The sequence below is a fragment of the Oenanthe melanoleuca genome, chromosome 5, assembly GCF_029582105.1.
Source record: "Oenanthe melanoleuca isolate GR-GAL-2019-014 chromosome 5, OMel1.0, whole genome shotgun sequence".
In the NCBI taxonomy this organism is placed as follows: Eukaryota; Metazoa; Chordata; class Aves; order Passeriformes; family Muscicapidae; genus Oenanthe; species Oenanthe melanoleuca.
Window position 1 is genome coordinate 18,175,399 of NC_079339.1, and position 24,555 is coordinate 18,199,953.

The 24,555-nt window shown below is 43.2% G+C and overlaps 1 protein-coding gene and 1 long non-coding RNA gene across 4 annotated transcripts in view; one reads left to right on the forward strand and one right to left on the reverse strand.

Annotated features, from left to right (window-relative positions):
- The window catches only part of KMT5B (lysine methyltransferase 5B), a 28,208-nt gene extending 25,576 nt beyond the window's left edge, over positions 1–2,632 (reverse strand). Inside the window, 1 exon segment of the mRNA XM_056492788.1 lies at positions 2,025–2,632. The gene's annotated coding sequence lies outside the window, so the exon portion shown is untranslated.
- Positions 2,633–3,430: 798 nt separating this feature from the next.
- LOC130254304 (uncharacterized) lies at positions 3,431–19,302 on the forward strand. Of its 3 annotated transcripts, XR_008840673.1 has the most exons (5): positions 3,431–3,481; positions 5,457–5,547; positions 5,960–6,019; positions 11,363–11,443; positions 17,154–18,152. It is a non-coding gene; the product is annotated as an uncharacterized LOC130254304 (long non-coding RNA). The 3 variants fall into 3 exon arrangements; XR_008840672.1 differs by lacking the exon at positions 17,154–18,152 and adding an exon at positions 18,163–19,302 and having other exon boundaries at positions 3,432–5,547; XR_008840671.1 differs by having other exon boundaries at positions 3,432–5,547.
- The last annotated feature ends 5,253 nt before the right edge of the window (positions 19,303–24,555 follow it).

The following is a 24,555-nucleotide window of genomic DNA, read 5'->3' on the forward strand; positions in this document are numbered from 1 at the left end:
TGTGTGTGCGCAGCTATGCGACTTACACAGGTTCAGGTTCAGTTCAGGGCAGCCCCACCATGGCTGGATCAAACAGTTAAATGAAGACCAAACCAGTGTAACTCCAAAAGTAGTGCTGCTGCCTCCACATCTGCTTGTGCCCACTTCCACACCACTCTCCCTCTGTGCCAGCAAAACATGCAGAGCCAAGTGACCTGAATGATTTGGTCACCAGACAAATCTGAACCCGGCTGCTTGAACCATGAGTGGATGTTATGGGACAGGGAGAACACAAAAAGTTAGGAGTACTTAAGCTAGGACTTCTCTGCATCCTCACACCACAGCTCTGGTTTGGCACAAGAGTATCACACCTTACATTTACTATGATGACTTGGGCCACTGTCTGTTACTTTAAAGCATGTGCTGTCTGCAGTGAAGAGCATACTGGGAAGTGTAGTCCTGCAATAGGATAGCGCTAACAGAGCAAAAAAAGCATTCAAGAGCCCTAATCAGTCCTGTTACTGAGTATACAAGGATACATCATCCCACTCATTCATTTTATATGCAATACATTAAGCAATTGCTTTAAATAAGTCTGAATTTCCAGTTTGTGAGCTCCAGTGGGTGTGAAGCAGAGATGTCTGCGTCTATCTGGTCCTCATAAGAAGAGGAAGAAAGAAGAAATAATAAGAAAACAGCCTGATAAAGAAACAATAACAGCCAACTTTCTAACCAAGTAAGCCTTGATTTCTTCCCACATTGTTACTTGCATGGAAGAAAGCTAAGAACCAAACAGAAAAGTTCAGTATTAGTGAAAATTGAAGCAGCTGCATCCATAGTTACAAGTGGTCAGATTATGGAAACAAGGCATGGCTCCATAAGAACTTATCCTACAATGCATTTTAATCTCATTGAAAAAAAACTGCCAGTATGTATTTATAGTTACACTATTAAACACTGATCAGACTGCCATCTCCTATCACAGAATCAATTAGGTTGGGAAAGACCTCTGAGATCATCTAGTCCAATCTGTGACTGAGCACCACCCTTTCAACTAGACCATGGCATTAATTGCCACGTCCAGTCTTTCCTTAAACACCTCCAGAGACGGTGACTCCATCACCTCCCTAAGCAGCCCATTCCAATGTCTAATCACCACTTCCGTGAAGAAATTCTTCCTGATGTCCAACCTAAACCTCCCCGGCACAACTTAAGACTGTCGTCTTGTCCTGAGACGTGCTGCTCTGCACTGAATTTAACGCACCAGAAAACTCCACGAAGTTCTACACTTCAGGTTCTCACACTGCCTGTGACACACCCTGACAAAACACCACACACTCTCCCTCTCACTCACCGGTTTTCGCGTTTCCGAGAATAACGCCTTAAAGGTAACTTCACTTTAAACTTTCAGATACAGATGTTGGACAAAGACGTGCCTTTTACCCCTTCCCTAATGACATATATCTTCCGATGAAAAATCACAAAAAAACACCCCAAAAAAAAAAAAAAAAAAAAAAAAAAAAAAACCACCTAAAAAAACATACCAAAAAGCCCCCAAAGCAACCAGTCCGGCCATTCCATCAAACCGAGGCAAGACCGAGAGGGTCACTAAAACCATCAACCCAGCTGTGGAACTCCCGGACCCGGCGAAACTCCCGGCCGAGAACGCAGGGCCGGGCCGGCGGAAGGGTGCGGGACCGGGTCCGGCCCGGGCGGCGCCGCCCCCGCGCCCGCTGCTGCCCCCTGGCGTTCTCCGCTCGCCGGCGCCGCCGCACGCCCCGGCCCGCACGGCCCCCACCGCCCCCGGCCCCGGGGCCCGGCCCCGCCCGCGGCCGCCCCTCCGCCCGCGGGTCCCCGCTGCGCCCGCCGCGGGCAGCGCCCCGACGACCGCCCCCGCCCTGCCCGCGGCGGCCCCGCACGCTGCCGGACCCCGGGCGCGGTTCCCCACGGTCCCCCCGCGCTCAGGGGCGCAGCCCCCTCGCGGCCCCGGCGCCTCCCCCGCTCCACAGAGCGCACACAGACCCTCCCCAGAGACCCAAACTCACCGCCCCGCGCTGGGGTCCCCCGCCGCCGGCGCTGCCCCCGCTGCCACTGGGGGAAAATGAATCATCAAAGGCAAGGGTGCGGGGGGGGGGGGGGGGGAAGGGGGAAGGGAGGAAGCTGAAGGGGGGAAAGTGAAGATCGAGCCAGGGAGGGGCGGAGTGGGAAGGAAAACTAAGGAAGGGGGGAGAAAAAAAAAAAGCGGCGATAGTGATAAAAAATAATTCCGAGTGGGGGGAGGAAAAAAAATGGCGGATTAAAATCCAAGATGGCGGCGCCGAGGGGCGAGCGGCGCAGGGGGGAGGCGGTGGGGAGAGCCGCCTGGAGATCCCTCCGCCGCGCCCCGCGAGAAAGAGTCCCCCGGGCTCCCCCGCAGAGACCCCGCGGGGTGGCGACGCGGACCGGCCGCCGCTTCCTCCTCCTTCTCCTCCTTCCCTGCGGGGAGCCCTCGTTCCGCCGCCCTGCCGAGCCGGGCGAGCCCCGCGCTGGCCGCCGCGCCCCGAAGTTTCTTCTTGTTCCTCCCGGCGGAGCCCGCGACCTCCTCGCCCCGTCCGGGGAGACGCCGAGTGCCCCTGCGCTCCCGGCGGCGGAGGGACACCGCGGACACCCGCCGCCGCGCAGCCCCGCCGCCGCGGAAGGATACACCGCTCACAGGGAAACACAGCCCGCCCCCAGCCGCGCCGCTCCCCGCCACCGCCTCCTCCCGCTGCCGCTTCACCGCGGGGGCGGCCGGGGCAGCGCGTCCGGCCGCGGAGCGGGGACGGTGGCGGCCACGGGGCCCATGACCGCCCGGCGCGGCGGAGGGATCCCGCCGCGGGAGGGGAACGAGGCCCGGGCCGCCCCGCACGGCCGTGTGTGCGGGGAAGAAGTCCCGCTCCGGGATCCCTCCGCGCGGTGCTGCCCTTTAAACGCGGGGGACTCCCCGCCGCGGGGCGCGCACCGGGATGGAGTCGGGCTCAGTCTCCTTGTGCCGCCTCGCGGTTCCCCTGTCCTGCCCGTCTCGGGGGTCCGTGAGGCGATAGCTCGCTCTGCCCCGCCTGAGAGGGGAGTGTGACCGCAAACTCGGCTCTTCCGGCACCTGCTCCCCCCCGCGCCGCTCCTGACAGAGGCATTTAAAAATGGCCCCCGCGGGGCTGGGACGGCACCTCCCTCCTCCCCTCCCTCTCTTTCCCCCGCGTGAGGCAGCGGCGGCGGGAGCGCCCCCCGGTGGCGGGGCGGGGCTTCCCCCCGCGCCCCAACAAAGGCGGCGGCGCCAATGTCGCGATAGCGGGGCGGGAGGGGCGGCTGCGATACCGCCCGAGGATAGGAACGGGCGGAATGTGGGGAATAAAAGCCTGTTAGTGCTTTTTTTTTTTTTTTTTTTTTTTTTTTTTTTTTTTTTTTTTTTTCAGTACTACATTGGCGGGGCTTGGAAAGCTCGGAGGCCAACGTTTTCCTGCTGGACGTTCAGGAATTCTGTGATGTGCGTGATATTTCACGTTGCTTATTCTGTGTTTTGTTGTACACTAAGCTTGTGGCAGTACAATCTAATCTCCAATAGGAACTTTATTTTTATAAGTTCCCCGAAGCTTGGATTGTTTGCACTCGTTCTAAGGCAACCAGCAATGTCTGTGGAAGAGGAAAAGCTTTTCCGTGTAACACCTATCCTGTCAACAGCTGTAATACTAAATTCTCAGCTTTATGCATGATGCTAAAGATTTTCAATTGGACATAATTTTGCATATGACTTTGTTTAATTTTGCTTTAATAGCACCAGTGGATATTTGGAAATGCCATGTGTCTCAACAAGCCAAATTGCTAGGCAAATTGATTTTCCTCTAATTTGATAACAAGAAATTCCCTCTGAAGCTGAGATTTTGCCTGCCCATTTGTTAAACCAGGTTAACAGACTTTTGCAGGTGAATTGTAAAACGTCTAAAAGTTTTAATTCAAGCAGAAATGCAGGCAGTGGCACTGTGATAATGTTAGAAACAATGCATGTATATTGCTTTGTAGTGCACCAGATTGCTCTGTAGGTTTATGGGAATGGCTACAGTCCTCTTGGAAGGTTGGATATTGTTAGATTGGAAGATATTGGCTTCAGTTTTTGTGGCAACAAGAGTTTTCCATAGCCCTCGCAATGGCTGGTGGATCTCAGTGTGGTTGAAAGCAGCACACAGAAAAAGTCCTATTTACATCCTTTCCTGAGACTCCATCAGGTGATCTGGTGACAGAGCTCTGGCTAAATCTGAAAGGACTTTTTTTTTTCTCCCCAGAATTCATTTACCTGATACTTACTTCTTCTATTCTTCTGGTGACAATTGCAAAAGTTTAATGGAAAAATAATTATTATTTCCACTTCAATTATAGTTGGGTTTATTTCTTCTGCATTGTAGCAATTTTGCATTGTAGGCCTTTGATTCAATAGAATAAAATCCTGTCTTTGAAAATAAGAAAGCTGGGTGATCAAACATGGTCAAATCATGATAGGATGCTTCAAAAGTAAGTTTACTGTGTTAAATGTTTTGTTTTGGGTTTTTTTTTTTTTTTTGTTTGGTTTGGTTTGGATTTTTTGGAAAGCAGCAGATACATGGCAACTATCTCCCACTAAATGTAATTTGGGTAATTTATTATAATTTTATAGTATGTTCAGACTTCAGTTTAGAAAATATTTAGGTTAGTTTCAACACTGGTTTTACTAAGTTAATGTTACCACATTAGCCTAGACCCTCACCAGAACATGAAAAATCTCAGGTAATAAACCTCTGTTGTTTTCTACTTAGTTATCAAAGGATAAGAATGATGGAATAATTTGTTAAAGGTATGAAAATTTCAGTCAATCACATGTTGATTTTGTGACTTCTGGAGATTTTTTTTTTTTTGCTACTATTAGACCAAAACATTTTCAGCATGCACCGAGCCCTAGATAAGTTTCTGTGTGCATTGGCAGGAATCAGTAGTTTTAAATTTGAAAAGTAGTCTTCCTAAATTGTTACAGTTATAAAAACATTTGCTTTTTGCAGATTTTATAGATGTTCCCACTTTGGGAATAGTTTTTACATTTTCAGCGTCCCATATATGCTATGACAGCACAGTTCTAATACTGTAAACATTTTTGGTCATCCAGTTTTTAATGAAAATTTGTAGTTACTAAAATATTAATGTGATGAGTTGTTTTGTACAAGCCATATCTTTTAAGAAGTAAAAGGTGAATTTTAGGCTTGAGTTGCTGTACTGTGATCTCTGGGGCTTTGTGTGGGCCCAGACCCTCTGCCCATGGCTGCAGGATCAGAATTCAGCCATGAGCCTCCCTCTTCCAAACCACCCCTGCAACAAAACCTTGCCATTGATATGAAGCCAAATCCAGCTTAAGCTGAAAAAGATACAGCTCTAGTTGAGCAAATGGTGTTCTGTGCCTGTGTGCCCACTCTGACTTTATTTGCAAATCTGATTTACAGGCTGTGGCAGTGGGTAATTTGGAGAACTGCAAACATACAACCACAGTTGAAAAGTTCATCACCTGCTTGACAGTTCTACTCTGCCATGCAGGTATTGGGGTTTTATTTCTGACTTTTATTCTGCAGTGCTTTTACAGGGACCCAGCATCAGCAGCTGTGACACAGACATCTGGGATTGTTCCTGTGCCAGTGTCAAAGCCAACTTGTCATGTATGTTCTGGCTCTTTAGCACACCTGCCAGGCTCTAAGGCACCCTCATGCCATAGGAGTTTTAAAGCACACGTGACTCGTGCTATGGCTTATGTAAAACTTGTGTTGGAATTCTAAACTGGAAATACTGTGCCCAAATCTTTACTTCTGACAATCTTAGGAGCCCAGCAGTGTCACCGAGTGGAGGTGAAGTATGAGGAAGCAGAGAGTGTTACAAGGAAGGAGCCAAAGGAAATCATCAGGTGTAATGAGCCTGATCTTTCATTTATGGTGGTGTTTTATATTCTGTGCAGGGCAAGGAGTTGTTCTGTAGCCATCACTTTCACTGCTGGGAAGAAATGATGTGCAAAGAGGTAAGAGGTTTCACACTGCAAACAACAACACTCTTCTGTTGGCATGGTCACACTGAGAATTTGTTTCCTTTGTATGCTGGGTGGGTAAATACCTTCCTGTGGTACCTGTGAGAGGATCAGTCCCTTCCCTCTGTGCAGGAGCAGGATATTAAGCACCAGCCCCTGTGCCTTGCCTGAGGTGGACCCAGGCCATCAAGGTGTGAACACCTCTGGCTGATGTCACAAGCTGGTTTTGACTGACAGTCACAAACCCAAAGCTGGATATCACAAGTGACTATACTTAGGAAGAAAATAAAAGATGTTTCCCACCAAAGTCTTATTAATTTATCAAAAATGTATGTATTTTTAGTAGCAGATGGTCAATAATAGATGATAGATGGCCTCCTCTGTGTAAATTAATGGCTGTAATTCACTTGAGGGGATCTGCTGATGTCATAAGCTGCCAGAGTGCAGCTTGAGTGATTTATTAACAGCTGCAGAAATCCTAGGCTGAATGACATCCTTGTATTCACTTAGGGTCTGCAGATTTTTATTTATAAAATGTGTAGGTTTGAATTTCTTGATGATTATAGGGATCTCTTCTTCTGTGACTCTAGTACAGGGGCACAGTGAAGAAATACTGACTATAAAAGCTCAGATGCCTGCCAGTGATTATAGATAGATTTTTCTCCACTGCTGCATATCACTATCTGTAGAGGTTTACAAAAGTCCTGTTTTGGGTTTTGTTTCCCCCCCCACCATCAAATATAAAGTATGTCCTTATCTTCAGGCACAGGAACCTCTGTCACTCAGTGTTTTAGTCACAGCTTCTGTGCACATTGGGCTGTGTCCAGCACAAAAAGCTGGGACAGGGTTAAGGGCTAAATGGAGTTTAGCTGTAAGTGCTATGCCTAATAATAACTGGATTCTGCTGTTTAGAAAGAGGGCAACAGACACAGAAGACTAGAAAAGGTGCCTGGAAAACAAAAGTCTTTGTGTACAGAGAGGAGACTCTCCCTGTTCAGGAATAAAAACCTTTCTTTCTTCCATAAAATTCTTGAATGGTGAAAATAAAAATTCTCTGAATATGGATCCTAGATTTATCACACCCTGCTAAGATATGAACAAATGCAAGCAAATGAAACAATATTAATTTCAATTCCTTTTTCCTCCTCCCCAAAAAATTGGAGCTGATTAGGATGATATTGAATCCTGTTTCTCAAACAAGGGATGCATTTCCAAAATGTAATTCGAGTTGTAGAGGAAGAGGAAAAGAGAGATGGGAATAAATTATGAAGAATTGCATGGCAGGAAGGAACAGTCAGAATTCATTTGCAAATAACTATGCATATTACATTTGCTAAAGATGCAGAATTTCTTGAGAGAACTCAAAGCAAATGTTTGGATGCTAGTTTGAACCCAGTGAAAACCCTTCTAGTTTTCTCTCTTTTCTCTCTTCTCAGAATTAGTTTTGCTTGTTAATAGTTAGATTTCTCCAGTCCTTGGAAGAGTGCTGCAGTTATTGTTCTCAGCAAGGAATGCTGATTTGTTATGGACCAAATATTGCTTTGCTTCTGCTTTTCTTCACCAATGTCCATCTGTCTGACCTGTCTCTGTGTAAGAGGTACAAATAGAAGGAAGGTGGTATTTGTACAGAAAACAAAGGTTAGAACTTGAAGAAAAACAGACTCCAGGTATTGTTCACAGCCTTGGGGCAAAGCCCTTTCAATTCATTATGAGTTTACTAATTTCAGTAAGCTTAACAGTAAGCCTGTTATTGCTCTTGCAGTGTCATGGACAAAGGCTGGTCACATCAGGGACCCACAATGTTAGATATTATACAAATGCACAGAAAGGTTTCAGAAAGGTATTTTAAGTAAAGATGTGGTTTTTTTGTTTGGTTCTTTTTTTTTTTTTTTTTTTTTTTTTTTTTTGTGGGGGGGAGGGGGAGGGAGGTTTGTTTGTTTATTTGTGGGTTTGTTTTTTTTTTTTTTTCCCTGGAATGAAATGCTCACTTCTGGATGTTTTTAAAATTGCTTATGGTTTTGTAGTAGCACATCTCTGGAAGCTTGACACTCCTGACTCGCCATGGCCAGCCCACGATTTGCAACTTCCAGGGCAGTTGTGAAAGAGTCCTCCATTTCCTCATGAATTGTACCTGAATCCACCCCTTTCCTTTTCAAACTCAACTTAGGCTAGTTGGGATTGCTTTTCCTTGTCTCTATGTGCCTTTGCTTTGCTTGCTTACTTTGGATGCAGTTTGTATGAAGGCTGCTATGCAAGAACATTGAGAGCTTGGCAAGTGTCTCCCTTAAGCTGTATTGATCTCTGTGATTTTTGTGTTTTGGAGGGAGAAATTGTTACTGTCTTCCCAAAGCTCCATTGTTACTCAGAAATTCATTATAATCGTGTGAGTTTTTAATTTTCCTTTCCCATACCAACAAGGAAGGCTGCTAATTCTGGGGTTTTTTTATTTTTTAATTTTTTATTTTTATAACCAGCCTTTTCCTCCCTGCACAGACAGGCAAATCAGTGCAAGACTGCAGAGTCCCAAGGAGTTATGATGCAGAGTGTTTATCTCCATTCCTGATTATTCTGCAAGTTCCAAGACAATTTGTTCCACAAACACCAGCAAGATGCCTGGTGTTCTCAGTCCCCCAAGTCCTCCAAAATAGAGACAAAGCAGAGGTAGTTGTTACAGCTGACCTAATCCTGAGTGGCCACAAGAAGAGACAGTGGACTGCTTATTATCTCTCATGGTAAACAGTAGTGAACCAGGTGCTGCTATGCAGACTCTTTGGGCTGCCTGGAGCACACCTGTTAGGAGGGAGGAAGGAATTTCATTAATTCATGAGATTGCTGAATCCAAAGAGATGGTATTTGCAGTTCTGTCACTGAACAGTCTCCAGCCATGTGAACAGCAGTGGGAATTTGTGTATCAAGTGATGGAGCAAAACCATGAATTTCACCTTGCAAGCTTTGTTCTTATAAAATGTTTGGGTGCTTTTCTTTTTCTTGGAGGGAGTTGTTTTGGTTTTGAGGGGTTTTTTGTTTGGTTGGTTGGATGATTGGTTTGTCTTTAAATGTACAGGATCATGGAATATTTCTGATGAATACTGACCTGATTCCACCTGAGTATACTGATCAAAGTGTTATTTGTCCATCTATATTTATCTATATTATTTGTACTAATAAACCTGGAAAAAGTAGTGTCTGTTTCTAAAATTTTCCAAAGAGCAGAGGAAGGGCAAAAAGGAACCAGAAATGTGCTTGCTTCATGTTCTTGTTGCAGATTTTCATGCACTCACACTGTTCTGCCATTATCTTATTACAGAATCTAACAGTAATTCGTTCTCATCACTGCTTTTGGATTTGTTGGAGAGATATGTGGGTATTTATCTTTCTCCCTCTCCTACCTGAGCCTGTCAGGCCTTTGGCTTTTCCTGATGGAGGATGGTTCTTGTGTGTTTTTTCAGTTGGGTTTTGTTGTTTTTTGATTTTCGTTGTTTTTGTTGGTTTTTTTTTTTAAATTCGTGGGATGCTGAGTCTTTTTATGCTCCATCAGCACTAAAGAGTTACCTCACAGTGAGCACTGGATGCACATGCAAATCATGTATCCCTTCTGACGTAAACCACACAGGCACTTTGCCAAGAGTAAATCCCATGAGAAGGGCAGTAAATCAAGCACGATGTTCTGTTTTCCCTGTGGATACCTCAAGCCCCAGCTATTGTTTCCAGAGAGGCTGCCTTACCCAGCAATGGTGCAGTAACATAGATAATTTATGCACTTGTAATTTTGACTTCATATCCCAGGGTTGGCACAAGAATTTTTCCTCTCCTTGGGAAAAAAAAAAGGAAAAAACAGAGAATTTCTGTCAAGCGGCAAAAAATGCATCTCTGCAGCATTTCCATCAAGCAAAATGGAGTTTACTTGTTCACTACTGGCTCAGAAAGGGGAATAATGTCTTCTACCATGTGATTACACATTTTGGAAGAATGCAAGAGGTTAAATTAGGGGAGGGAAGGATGAGGAGTTAAAAAAATTCTCTTCTTTTTTTGCCTCGTTTATATATTTTGGGGAATAATAAAAAATCTGAGCTGAAGTAAGTTTGGACCAGATGATCTATCAACACCTGCAACAGTGGAAAATGTCTCAGGATTCAATATATGCAACTACTGAGCATCTTTTTTTCTTGCATGTCTGTTACATTGGAGGCTTGCATCTTATGGAGGTAGCTTTGAGAACAGTTTGGAAGGAAGCCAGAAAAAGTCTCTTTCAAAGCCAATTTTTGTTAGACATTTGGGTACAGTACCAGCTATCAGTTATGTAGGAAAAAACACTTTGGTTTTATTTGATGTTGAAAGACATACAGGAGTCTTGGTGTTCTTCTGGTGATTCAACTCTAAAGTCAACATATCTGCTTTGCTGTATCGCCCTTGCAATTCTGCAGATGGGAGTGTCACACCATTTTAAATGATGTTGGCCCTAAAACTGCTTGATCAGCCTCAGGAGAGGTTCATGAAGGTCCAAGGCAATTTCACTCTGTAGAGGTGGAATTTTCAGTGACTTTCCCTTTGATTTTTCAAAATCATTATCCATTTAGGGTGCCAAGCTTAGGCTGATTGAGAGAGATTGTTGCTCTGCTCTTTTGGCAATCAGATGTAAAATGTCACAAAGTGGGCACTCTCTCTGCTCTTCAAAATTTTGGTCATAATGCCAGTTGCCTACTTTGATGTAATGGTGAGTTCTGCTAAAGTCTCTGTAATAAATAATTTATTTACTAAGAGTGAAAGAAAAATAGATCATTTGTCTGTGCTTACTTTTGAGGCTTTCCCTCAGTGTGCTTGTGATAAGTATGTGTATCTCAGTGCAAAGGAATTACAGCTTTGATAAGGTGTCTTCCCTAAATATGATAGAAAGTCTTGCTGCACTCCAATGAGCAATGCAGTAAATCTGCCTCAGTTATTATCACTTCAGGAACTGTCATAATTGACCTGCTTCCTTGTGGTTGTAAAGCACATTGAACTGTGTTACTGTAAAAAGCCTTTTCACTCTCCTCTCAGCCCTGTCTGGGACTGAAGGATAGAAAAAAAAAAATTGGTTACTGCCATGGATGTACATGGAGGAGGCTTGATGCCTCTATTCTAAGGTATGGAAAAAGACTGTGTTATTCCTGGAGGCAGAATGGAAAGCAAGACATGGAAATTTTATCTATACTCATTTTTTCATACAGGCAAGTGAGAAATTACCAGCACATCTGGACTGGGCTTTGCCTTGGCAACAAGGGGGCCGGGTTTGGGCTTAACAGGGTTTGATTTTGTTATTTTTTGGTTTGTTTTTTCTTTTTTCCTTCTCCTTTACAGACTTCATCCTGATGACTTTGGCATTTGTGTGAAACCACAAAGTGGTAGATGCAAGAGGCAGGATTGCAAGCTCTGAAGTTGGTGAGTGGGCTGCTACTTTTAAATGACAGAAGGATAGAAACAGAAAAGAGGGGATGTAGTGTGTTCTAGGCATGCCTGCCTATTCTTCTGACTTTGTTTTTCAGCAGATAGCACCTTCCTCTTGGTCAGTCTCAGAAGGTGTCTGTCTGCTTTTCTTCTTAGTTGTAACACTTCACTAGCAGTTTACAGAGGGAGCGTAATTAAAATACAAAATTCTTTTCTGGAAGCGGCGCCATTAGAGGATAGGGAAAGGCTGGGATGACAGATTCCTCAACGCAGTTCTAGTTTTGCATGTGGAACATTGCAAAAATTTCCTGTCTCCCTCTGTCATTTTATTGTCTCTCTAATGTTTTTTATACCCTATCAGGTAAATAAGTTGATGAAGTCTATCCCAGAGGTCTGCTATGTGACTTTAGAGTGTTAAAAAGTGCATTGCAATGAAGTAAAAGATCCTCCTGAAGTTCAGCTTTTCACATTCTCCTCCTTTCCCTCTATTTGGAGGAAGAATGAACTTGTATCCAGCTTTCTAGATGAGCTAGAAGAAAAAGTTCTTTTTGATTGGCTGTAACTTTCTGATAATTTTATCATTCCTTCTCAGCCTTCTGACAGAAGTAACCATAGTCGTGGCAGTGCAGTGATAGGTCTTGCAAAATGAAAGCTGATTGGTAGTTTTGGCTTTCTTGAAATTTCTGTGGGTTTTGAAGGCCTGGATCAGCTTTCTAGGTGGGTATAGTTTCACCAGCAGGAGCAAGGAGGACCCAGTGTGCAGATCCCGCTTTAATGAAGCGTTGACAAAGAAGCAGCTTGTGCTCCAAGACTGAGGGCAAGTCTGGCTCACATGATTCAGGGTGCTGAGTCTGTAGCTGAAGGCAGTCACTTAAATTCCAAACCCATTTACTTCTTTGAAGAATTCCAAGATGCCTCTGAGGGGAGGTGGAGACAAGCAGAGAAACTTGGTCAGTGACACACCAGGATAAACAAGGAGTTTCCCTGTTCAGAGTGAGAACATGGATGGAGTGATCAGAGTAGATGCTTACACCCATGTCTACATAAAGCATGTCTACATCAGTTTTGCTTCTCCTGCTTTGCTGTGCTTTCTCATTCCCATTACCTGAGTGCAAAAGAACATCTGATGATAGGGGAAATTTTTTTTGATTCTTCCAAATATTGATGGGAAGCCCCTTTTCCTTTTAAGGAGCTCTGGCTTTTCTAGTTAGTGTTTTTTCACACAAAGAGGAACATGATGTGCCATCATGTCAGAAAGCTGCCTCCCCAACAGATGTCTGCCAACATGAGAGGTCATATCTGCCTGACCTGCCATGAGCAGAGAGAGGCTGCTCTTTCTCTCTCAAGGACTCAAAGCCTAGTTTATCAATACAGCCTTCTTCATATCCCAGCTACTCTGGAAAAACAGCTAGTTGCTGGCAGCTAATAAATGATTAGTCCTAAGAAAAGGCTGCTAGGTTCAAATCTTTTGGTGACATGGCAGGGGGATGGGAGAGAGCAGATGTCTAGGTGGCTGCAGGATGCAGGGATTTTTCAGGGAAAAGTGAAGTCAGTGGGAAGCCCTGGTTTCACTGAGGAACCTTGAGGGTAAGAGCAATGTCTTATTAAATGTCTAAGTTGTCTGATAGACTCTGTCTTACAAACAGAATTCCAGGCTTGAGATCAGGCATTAAGGACTGCCTTGTGTTCCTGTGCATAAAGGGCACTGTGTGTAAGGCCCAGCTGCCAAAGATGTTGCTGCATGTGCAGTGTTGTGCTGAATGCAGAGATAACTGCACCTTCACAGCAAACCCTGAAGGTTTTCCTCAGCTGCCTCAAGAAATACAGTGACTTTATTCTTTGCTTTGAAACAGCTTCTGTGCTGAAACTGAGAAGTACAAAAGAGTTAAACTTCCTTTTTCCAGTCCAGCTTTGCTTTTGGTAGTGTGCTCCTCTCCTCAAGCAAGCCTTAGACCTGGTATGTAAAAGCAGTGTCTTTCAAGGACTCTCCATGACTGAAATCAGAACTTGCTCTTTATTATAGCTCCCTCACAGGTCTTGGTCTTCTTTTCATTATGTTCAAATAATATAAATTCACTAACTTTTTCATAGAAACACCTAACATCTGATATGGGTATTCTCTTGGTTTCTGCTATCCTTTTTTGTCCAGAAAGTATAGATACACAGAACAGATCAATGCTTTCAATTATGTGTTTTGCTTTTTTAATATTAAAATAAACTCCAGAATTCTAGCTTACAAGATCCTACCCTGCCCCAGCTTCTTTGAGGCTACAGTCTGTGTATGATCCCCAGTCTGCCAGTCCTGTTGCACCCCATAATAACCATTAGCCTATTCTCTAGGCTTTTATCCTTTTCATCCAGTATCCATCCATTAGGTGTAGCAGGCAGAGCTTGTAGGACAGGGTTGGCCAGTCTCATCATCCTTGCCCCAAAGAGGCCACTTCTCTGCAATGCCCCTTCCCCCAGGCATTGTGTCAGAGCTGCTCTGACCACCTGGCCATGCTCAGGTTGGGCAGTGGGCACCCCTTGTGAGGCTGCTGTGTCTCTGAACCTGAGCTCTGTCTGTGGGTTTGTGGCTGTACCTTCTGCACTCACACAGAAACGCAGACACTTCTTTCACATTCTTCTTCTAATTGCTTTGTGTTTGGGATGGAATTTTAGATTACAAATTTGACAAACAAGCAGCAGTGGTCTAGGTACAGTCCCTGTTAAGCTTTTAAAAGCCAAATGGCCCCTCCTAAGTAGAGAAGTCATCAGTGTAGAAGCCAGCTATTTGTTACTTAAGCTAGACATAAAAAATGAAAAAAAAAAAAAAAATACAAACCTCTCCTAGCTGTTCATTTTTTCCTTATATGTTGCTTACTCAAGGCAAAAAAATGTTTGCTTAAAATACTAGTAAGTGGAATTTCCAGGAGGGGCTCTACTTTTGGTGTATTTTTCATCAGCATTTTCTAGCTAATGCCTAAGTTCTGTACTGCTGAGTTGTTCTGCTAGAGCATGTCCTAGCCCATGTTCCTCTCTGCTCCATAAGGGAATGGAAATGCCACAGGTCATAAGCCAGTAATCTATTGATTCATGATATCAGACACTATAGAGCAGGCATTTTGCAAAATCCTGCTGCTTTAGTCTAGCTGTTCATCTGTCTGTTTCTTATTGTGGAAAGTTTTCTCATATCTGGTGGGCCAGTTGGTCTGATTTTTATGTGAATTTTCAGTTTCTTTTGAAGTAAAAGGTTTTCTGAAGTGGAATTTTGCTGAGGAAATCTGTTAATACACTGTGTCTCTGTAACCTCTTGTGGTGAGACAGTAGGTATACACAGGACAGACTGACAAGGCCAGTTTTGTGGGGGTGAGGGTGGCACAGAGTCAAGCTTGCTTTCAGACAAGGGATTACTGGATCCTTGTTTGCTCTTCTGCTGTTTGCAGTGTTGTTTATGAGTCTACTCTTAGTCCTCCTATTTTAGGAGAGAATTGTGTAAAAGGTGATTCATCCTTCATGATGCCTGACACCCTCTGGAGCCTGGATAGTTTGTGTACCCTGTACAAACTTGGGTGACTGCATTAGTTTTGTGGCTTCCTGTGGTCAACATTTGATCCTTTTGGGGCATCTCTCTCTGATTCTCTTGACTCTGGAAATACTGACTTACTTAGATATTGTGACAGGGACACACATGTTCTCCAATGGCCTTGGCAAAGACACTAGTAAGCTTGGCTTACCTGTTTTGACTGTCATCCTCTTCATCCCAAAGTGAATTGAGAATTGTCAGTTTTTCTGTTAGCCTCTCCCCAGTGCTAGAGCCATTTCAAGGTAACAGTGAGACCACACAGGCCATGCCATCTGCAAGGTGTTGAATTTCTGGTTTGGGTTTGTTTAGTCAGCTATGCATTATCCTTCTGACAGGACACAGGGCTGGACACAGATGAGGTCAGCACAGCTGTCAGGAATGAATTTAGGCTAAGAATTAGGAGAAAACAGCAGTCCCTGCTTGTGCCCTCTGAAGGATTTCACATGAACTCTGTGCTCTTCACACTGCTTGTGCCTCAGGATTAGCCACGAACTTCAGGAGTCAATGGGCAGAGTGTTTTCTTCAGGAAACAGCTATTTGTGATGTTCAATTTTTGCTGGCTTCTGGATTGCCAAATGAAATGTGATGCATGATGTCCTAAATTGATTGATTCCTGGTTACCTGGAGAAGAGGAACTGATACTGCTGGTTAGAAGACTGTCTGAGGTATCTGGGCTAATAAACTCTTCAGTCACAAGACAGCTGCCAGAGAAGGATCTAGGGCTTTCCTTGAAAATGAATTTCTGATGAAATGTTTTTCCCCCATTAGGCTGGTAGCCTAATTTATCGACTTTCAGTTCATATTTTGTTTCTATACTTGTTTTCCTGAGTACATAAAAATGAAGATGCCTGTGTATGTATTTGTCCAAAGTTTCCTAGTGCTCTGAACAGTGGAGACTTGGACATACTGCCTTCTGTGGAAAGCTGGCTGTTGTAATATGTTCAAAAATTGTATTCTGTAACTGCTTAACATTCTCCAGTATTTAATAGGAATATCCTATTACCCTCCACAGGCAATGAACTTAGAAAACTGAGAACTAAATAGAGACCAGTGATTGTCCCAGTACTGACCTTCTGACTACCCATTTCTTTCTCACTGCCCCAAATTATTTCTTCACGTTGTTCTGCTTTAGAAAAGGTCTTATTTGCTCTCTATATTTCTGTAAGGGCAAAAAAATTACCAGGATATTTTAAATTAGCTCTTAATAAAGCCACTCTGATTTATTGCAGACTCTTCTGGAAAGTTAAGCCTCCCATAAAGTCCTGTAGCAGTGATTTGGAAATTTAATTATGTTTTTGCTTCAGAGGTTATGAAAAAAAAGTTCTGTGTGAGGGAGGGGAAGGAAGCTGAACTTTTGAAATCCATCTCTTGCACTGAGAAAGGCCAGCTAGAGCTAGGTTCATGAATAAAACTTGTTTTTATGGAGCAAGGTTTCTAAGCAAAGGAAAAGACAGACTGCAACTGAGAGCTAGCATTCAAGGAAGGTCTTGAGGCCAACATCAGCAACACTTTTGGTTTATTACCACAGCTCAGGCACAGTTACACTGATGTAAAATTACTGAGCCAAAAGAATATTACCATTTACCTCTGTTATGAATGCTGAGTATTAGGGCATGCAGTTGCTCATTCTGGGTGGTAGTGAGGATGATGATGCACAGGCACGACATTACCACCATCTCTATCCAAACCCATGAAAATCCCTCACCACACAGTTTTCACGTGGAGGAGATGCTGATGCTGCTTTCAGAAGGAAGAATGAGTGTCAGAGCCTTGATCTGTCAACTTTAAGACCGGATCTTTGCCCTTTTCACCCCTTCTATGACATTCAGCTAGTGCCTTTTAAAAGCTTTATTATAGCCTTATATATTTACCTACAGCCACACATCAAAATCAATACCTTCTCTTTAGAATTCATTTGATGCATTACAGTACTGGAGAGAATTTCCAGTGGGAGCACTGGGAAATTGGAGATTAGTTACCAAGTAAATATCTGAGGTCTAGTGCCAGAAGGCTGTTCTGGTTTCATAAGCACAATTTAATAATTTTTTGCCTTTGTGTACGTCTAAGTTGTAACTGAATGATTCTTGCTTGTGATTCTAAAGAAATTTGACTGAGCTCCTTTTCTCCTTTTTCTCACAGTGGCAGCTTCTGGAGTCTTTCCACTCTGGTTGTGGAAAACCCTTGTCTAATGAGGCTGCACAAGACCAAATGCATCCCCCATCTTGGTCCCCTGGGTCATCAGAGCACTTCTTTGCTTTGCTCCTCCTGATGTTTAATCCAACCTGCTGTGCAAAGGAGGCTGCTCTAATTGTGTTTGCTTCCTACACAAATTTCTGTGGTAAACAAAGGTTTTGCCACACTTTTCTATACTAGAAGTCTTAGCAAAACACTTCCTCAACTAATGACTTTTTCTGCCTCAAAAATTTGGGTCCAGCTGTTCATTTAACAAATAACGGTGTTGTTCTTTTCTATTAGCACCCTCTAATAAACCAAGAGTAAATTACTGACTGACCTACTTACTGGGATTGTTTAAATAATCCTCAATATGGCAGTATAATTTGATGCCTTAAAATACAGGGCATACAAGCTGCAATTTAAAAGAAGAAATACTGGATGTTAATACAAGTGGGTAACATAATAGCCTGAGGAATATTATGTTTCATATCTAAGGTTCCCCTCCCTTCAGCAACAGCATTTTGTTCTCCCCTCTTGTACATGAGCTAATTCCTGAATTTCTGAATGAATATTTCACCTATCTCTGAATGGTCTGGAGCTAAACTATGTGTTTTCTATCTTTAATAGGTAGTATGTTTAGAAGGGAGAACAAAACCCATGCTTGCATTACACATGCACATTGTGCATCTCTGAGCATTTATCAGTGATGGCCCATTTAAAGAAGAAGAAAAGTATTTCAGGAATATGGGGAATCACTAAGATACTAAATTTTCTTTCTTAAAAAGGTGATAGAAATGTTTCAAAGTCAACAGTCAGGCAGTTATCTTCCTGATTTAGCAAAATACTGTACTTTATTCTACCTAAAAAGCATTTTGTATTACAGATTCATGCTTTAGCACTGACTCTCAATTTCTTTAGATCCAGGACGTCATAAATCTATAACCATATTTATCTGTTTGGGGTCATTTCACAGAATCACAGAATGGATCAGGTTGGAACAGACCACAGTGATGTGATCCAACTTCCCTGCTCAACCAGGGCCATCCCAGAGCACATGGCAGAGGACTGTGTTCAGTTAGATCCTGAATATCTCCAGTGATGGACACTCCATGCCCTCTCTGGGCAATCCAGTGCATGATCACCCACACATTAAAGAAGTTCTTCCTTGTTTCTGCCCACTGCCTCTTGTTCTATTGCTTGGCTCCCTCCTCTTGGTATTTCACTTCAGATACTTACTAACAATGATGAGGTCTCCTCTCAGTCTTCTTTTGAAGCTGAAGGCCCAGTTCTCTCAACATTCCTCATAAGTGAGATGCTCCAGTCCCTTAACCCTCTTTCTTGCCCTCCACTGGACCTGCTTCAGGAGCTCCAAGTCTCTCTTGTCCTGAGGAGCCCAGAACTGGGCACAGAACTCCAGATGTGCCTCATCGGGGCTGAGCAGAGGGGCAGGATCAGCCCAAGTGACCTGCTGGCAATGCTGTTCCTAATGCACCCCAGGATGCCATTTGCCATCTTGGCCACAAGGGCACTGATGGCTCAGGGACAGCTTGTTGTCCACCAGGACCCCCAAGTCCTTCTCCACAGAGTTGCTTTCCATGTATACATATATATATATATATATATATATATATACACAGAGTTCCAGTTCAAATCTTGACAAGATAGATCTACTTTTGTTTATTGCTGCTCTGGTAAGAGACCTTCATGGCAATTGTATTCATCATGATTCACCCTGTTTTATAATAGAATTTGGCCTCAAGCTCCTGTGCATGGCTGCATTTCAGAGTTGCCAAATGCATGTCCTGGTCATCACTTTGAATAAGTTATTTCATTGCAAACCCATGAGTAACAGTATTTCTAATTTCCACTTTGTTGCTTAAGCAACCTGTTTGGATCTGTACCTTCATGTAGATGTCACTGAAGACCTCCAACAAATGTGTGGTTACTGGCAAACTAAAAAATGTTGCAACTTCAGCTCTGTAGAAGCCTCTGCTCATACCTACGCTCTTGGGTTAAACAAGAACCATTTATTACACAATTAGGAATCCTCTCTATATGGCTTTATTTGAGTTCTGCTCTGACAAGGACAAGTGTCACACACACAAAAAAATAATGCCTGATCCAACATACTTTATTCTGCCAGAGGAAGGGCTTTATTGAATGAGAAAGATCTCCACAGGAAACTAAGAGAAAACAGAGCAACTTGGAGTTGTTAGAAAAATGTGTCAAACCTATCTTAGCAACTTTCAATAAAGAACTGGGAACATCTGGATTAAAATGAAATGCTTGGTCACTTCAATGTGTGTGGAACAAGACTAAAAATTACCTAGTGACAGTACTCAGCTACTGGTTCTCACCAGGCATTGCATTATATTCAAACAAGACAATGAGAAGGAAAAAAGGACTCAAGAAAGAAGAACTTGGCTATGCTACAGAGGTTTGGTAACTATCTGGTGGCAGTTGAAATACATGAAGAGAGAAGTTGTGGAGCCAGGCTTTTTTACCAGCTGTCTTACAGAGAAATTAGAATACAGCTTCTCTTGCCTAATTTTTGGACCTATGAACTACTGTCATGTTGTCTAGGAGACCGATGAATTACCTCACAAAGAAAATGATGAAAGCATTGTTATGACACATGTAAAACTGGACTGATAAAGCAATACACCATATTATAGAAGCAATTGGATATTGACCCTACATGGAGAAGGACTCAGTAGGTTCAGCAATCTTTATTTCAGTAGTGGAGACTAGGAGAAGAAGAAAGGAGAAATTAGTAAAATACACGTGATGCCACTCATCTGCATTTCTCCATCTGCTCAGCATCACAAGTGTTTAGTCAGCATTATTGGCAGAGGCTTATTCTAGCACCTAATTCTTGTTCAGTGAGAGGCACTACAACACTTGCTAAATAAAAGTGCCAAAACTGTGCAAAAATCAGAGGGAAGGATGAAGTTCAGTAGATTCTTTGCTTTAACAAACACTTCTTGCCTGTTCTTTCCAATCAATTTATTCTGCTGTATGTATTTATTCTGTACAGAGGGATCATTGTTAGTTGTCTTTATAGTAAACGCTGCAAAGTATGTTAATTTTTGTATATTCTCTGTGTTTGCCTTCAGGAAAACTCCATGGAGATATTCAAACTAACTGCAGAGTAGCAGGTGTAAATTAGCCTGTATGAATCTTTCTGCCACATATGCTTTAGGGTTTTCAGGATCTGGGCTAGCTCTTTTAATACTCCATGTTATAATGACATTGGAAACTTACTAGTTTTCAATCTCCACGTTGCTGTGAGGTTTTTCCTATGGCATGACCAGCTTGAGCTGGGTTGTGCTCACCTGCTTGGTGTTCCATGGTGAATGTCTGGTATTTGTTTCAGCACATGAGGTGCTGGAAAGAGACTGCAGAACCCTTCATTGCACCAGCCCTTCTTATGCAGTAGGCTGACTGTAAATTTAATGGACATGTCAAATGAGAAGTGTTTCTTCAATTTGGAAAGAAAAGTTGAAAGAAAAGAGGAGTAGAGGATTTTCTTAGCAGTATCAGGAGCAGGATTTCTCCCAACACTTGCATTGTCTACTGAGACACATTCCTTCTTAATTTCCATTCCAGAGGTCAACAGGTGGAAGATCACATCTCTCTATGGGAAAACCTGTTCTGAGACACTCCTTCCAAAGGGTTTGAAAGGGTGTGGTTATATGTGCAAGTCCCAGCAAGTTGCACTGCTTTACCTGGTTGGAAACCCTCTTGAAGTCTTCAGTAGTAAGGCAATACTCTACCTGAGAGGGAGCAGGCAGAGAACGCAGTATTCACAGTATTTAGAAGTTTTTCAGGTCTGTAGACAAGGTAAATTAATGCACTGGGAGCCAAAGAAGAATTGCAAGGTAAAAAGAAACACAAATTAAATAGTCAAGAGACTATGGTTTCATGTTTAGTCTGGAAACCTGTCAGGATGTCCTGTAGTTCATTATGGCTCCGGTGGTGTTTCCCATTATATCACACTACAGTCTAATCAAATAAACAGTGTATATAATTCTCAGGACACTTTAAGGGACCTAAACCTGTACTTTTTCTGTCTGTTGTTTTTCTTTTGGACAGGCTTTGGGAATAAATTGTGAGAAGACATGTTTTCTTCTGAGCCACTTGTTTTGTACTAGCAAGAGAAGGCAGCCTCTTTTATTGCTCAATAAAGGACAGCTCTGCAGTGAAGTGTGTGTCTTGACAGATCAAAAATATGCCTTGGCAAGGAATTGCTCCAATGAGATGGGTGTAGGGAAGATATTCCCATTGCCTCATGGACCTAGGGGCATAATGGCAGCTTGGACTGTGCAAATCACTTTATCCAACAAATGAAGCCCTAAAATGTTATTGAAGCATCTCAAAAAGGAAGATAGTCTCTAAAATCAGGAGCGATAAAAGCATTTTTCCAAAGCACAACAAAGCAAAAGTTTTTTTCTGACCCACACATGTCTTCCTGAAGTAGCCAGTCTGAAACCTTGTGCACATGGCTTCTAAAAGCCCTGAAATGTCAGTGCCTCCTGGTGTATGGAGATGAAACAGAACATTAATTTGGTAGCCTTTAAGAGTCTGGCATGGTGTCAAAGATGATCATCAGTGTGTTATGAGGGAAAATTTGTGTTTGCTGTGACCTAATCTCTTTTGCTCAACAGTCTGGTGATGTCATTTAAGAGATGAGAGGAAGAGTGTTTGGGTGTTTGGTCTTTGTGCTGATGTTGTTGGGGTAGAGTTAATTTTCTTCTCAATAGGTAGTGTGGCTCTGTGTTTTGGATTTGTTCTGGAAACAGCTCTGAAAATTCAGGAATGTTGAGCTGTTCTTACACAGAGTCAAGGCCTTTCCTGCTTCTCACACCGCTCCACCAGCGAGGAGGCTGTGGGTGCACAAGGAGCTGGGAAGGCACACAGCCAGGACAGCTGACCCCAACTGACCAGTGGGATATTCCAGACCATATGGCATTGTGCTCAGCACATCAAGCTGGGGGAAGAAGGAAGGATTGGATGATGTTTGCCTTCCCAAGGCAGCATTACACATGATGGAGCCCTCCTTCCTAGGGAAGGCTGAACACCTGCCCATGGGAAGTGAATTAATTACTTGTTTGGTTTTGCTTGTATACACATGGCTTTTGCTTTCCCTATTGAACTGTCTTTATCTCAACCCACAAATTTTCTCACTTTTACCCTTCTGATTCTCTCCCCCATGCCACTGGGGGGATTGAGCAAGTGCCTCTGTCTGGCTAAGTTGCCAGTTGGTGGCAAACCATGACAGTCTCAGATCCAAAAAGATATTTAATCTAAGAATTTGGAGGACAAGTCACAGAGTAAAAAAAAATTATGTATGGGTTTTGTATATTCCAGTTTTCAAAATAATATCATTTTACATCTTGATGATTTGAGATCTTTAATCTCCAAAAATCCTTGCTTCAGTATTGTATCTATTTGTACTTTTTGAATGGTCCCTGTTGATGTTTCGCAGCAGTAGAAAGCTGGTCTTTGCAGAAAGTAGAAGCATCTGGATATGGAACACTATTAAATATACAGTACAGCAGAAGCTGGATGCACTCTGCTTATTTTCAGCACTGCTCCATTTCATTTGAGACCATGTACTTAGCTGAGTCTGGAAATCTGTTATCTGGGGGCTGCACAAGCACAAGACTCCTGTTCTGAATGGCTGCTAGACTGCAATCTTTCTGTCTAAATGAAAAGCTGGAGATAAACAGGGAGGGAAAGGACCAGTTTCAGAGATATGCAGAGCTGGGCAAGTCTGATCCTTGCTGTGGTGATTTGCCAACTTGGCCATGCTGCTTCCTCAAACTATACAGGGAGCAGAGCAGTTACCAGTCTCTGCCGGGGTACACACACTGCAGCTGCACACAGAAGTGCAACAAGTCAGGCAGGACACAGGGAAAAACAGCAGTGCTTAATTTGAACTGACAGCGTTTGATGCAACACATCAGGAGCTGTAAAGGGACAGGAGGCATTTCTCTTTAGCTGGACTGCTGATGTCAACTTGGATAGCAGATGCTCCAGCTAGATTACAGAGACAGGATAGAAAAGGTCTCACTTTCTCACAGGGTCTACCTGTTAATCCTACTGTTTTCCTCCAGCTTTCTCAGCTTTCACTTACATTACACTGACATTTCTGATTTTTGTACAGAATAAGTGAAAATGTGTGGTCCTAGTTCTGCATCACTTTTCTTACAGAGGGGCAGGATTGGCAAGAAATGGTGATTAAATATTTGCAGTTTCTCGCTTTCCATTTATTTCAGGAATCAGCCCACACCTGCACACATGCACACATTGAAAGCTGAAGCTGATGTGCAGTAGTCAAGGTTCATGCCATCCTTTCATTGTGCCTTGTGCAGTCAGATTATACTCAGTGGTATGATGCAGAAGCATTCTGTGGGGATCTCTGCTGTGGCAATCCCATCAAATCATTGACAAGAATGCATAATCTGCAGCCCTGCATAAACCCTGGGTCCTACAGGAATCTAAATCTGACCTGTACAGTATAAGGAATTGCTACACTTGAGATAACCTAAAGCAACTGGAGAAGGCTCAAGTGCTGACCTTCCTCTGTTTTAGACCCCTGCTGGCTCAACTCAAGGAATTTTATCCGGATCCTGCCAATTGATACATATTCATACTGCTTATTGAAAGAGACAACACCCTGGCTATTAAATCTCATACTTCCCATCAGGTTTGATGTTGCTGATGCAGCTGTTAAGCAAAATGTGTAAATTTTACTTTCTTTTTACTTTGTTCTCTAGGAAGTTGTTTAACCATGTTCAAGTTGCTTTTGGTATGATGGATTGACTAATCTCTGTACATTACTATTATTCCAGTAGAGCCTGGAGAAAAACTTGGGTTTGGGGTGCCAAACTGTATGTGCATATTATCTGCTTCTCTGCAGTGCTTTGTTCTTGCAAACTTGCTCTTACAAAACACAGCACAGAGAATGACAGGAGAAAGTGAGACCAAGAATTCAGAGCTGTGGAAATTACCAGTTAGCTGAGTGTTTGTTCTTGTTCTTGGTGTCTTGGGTGGCTGTTGGTTTGGTTTTTTGTTTAAATCCGTGAAGACTGTAGTAAACGAGTAAGAGGCAGTTCCTTTGTTTCTGCTCTGTTTGTATCAGTATGCAGCTATTGGTATGAAATGCTGCCATTCCCTGAGCATCCCGGCTAAACAAAAACCTTTGGAACAAAGTGCTCAGAAAGGGCAGACAAGAAGCGTGGGCTTGGGGTGGGGATGCGTGTGTGAACACTGGTGTTTAATTTACACAGATATTGCTTCGTCCACCTAGAAAAGAGTTAAATGGCAGAATCACCTGATCCGCTTTTCACCTCCCGAGGTT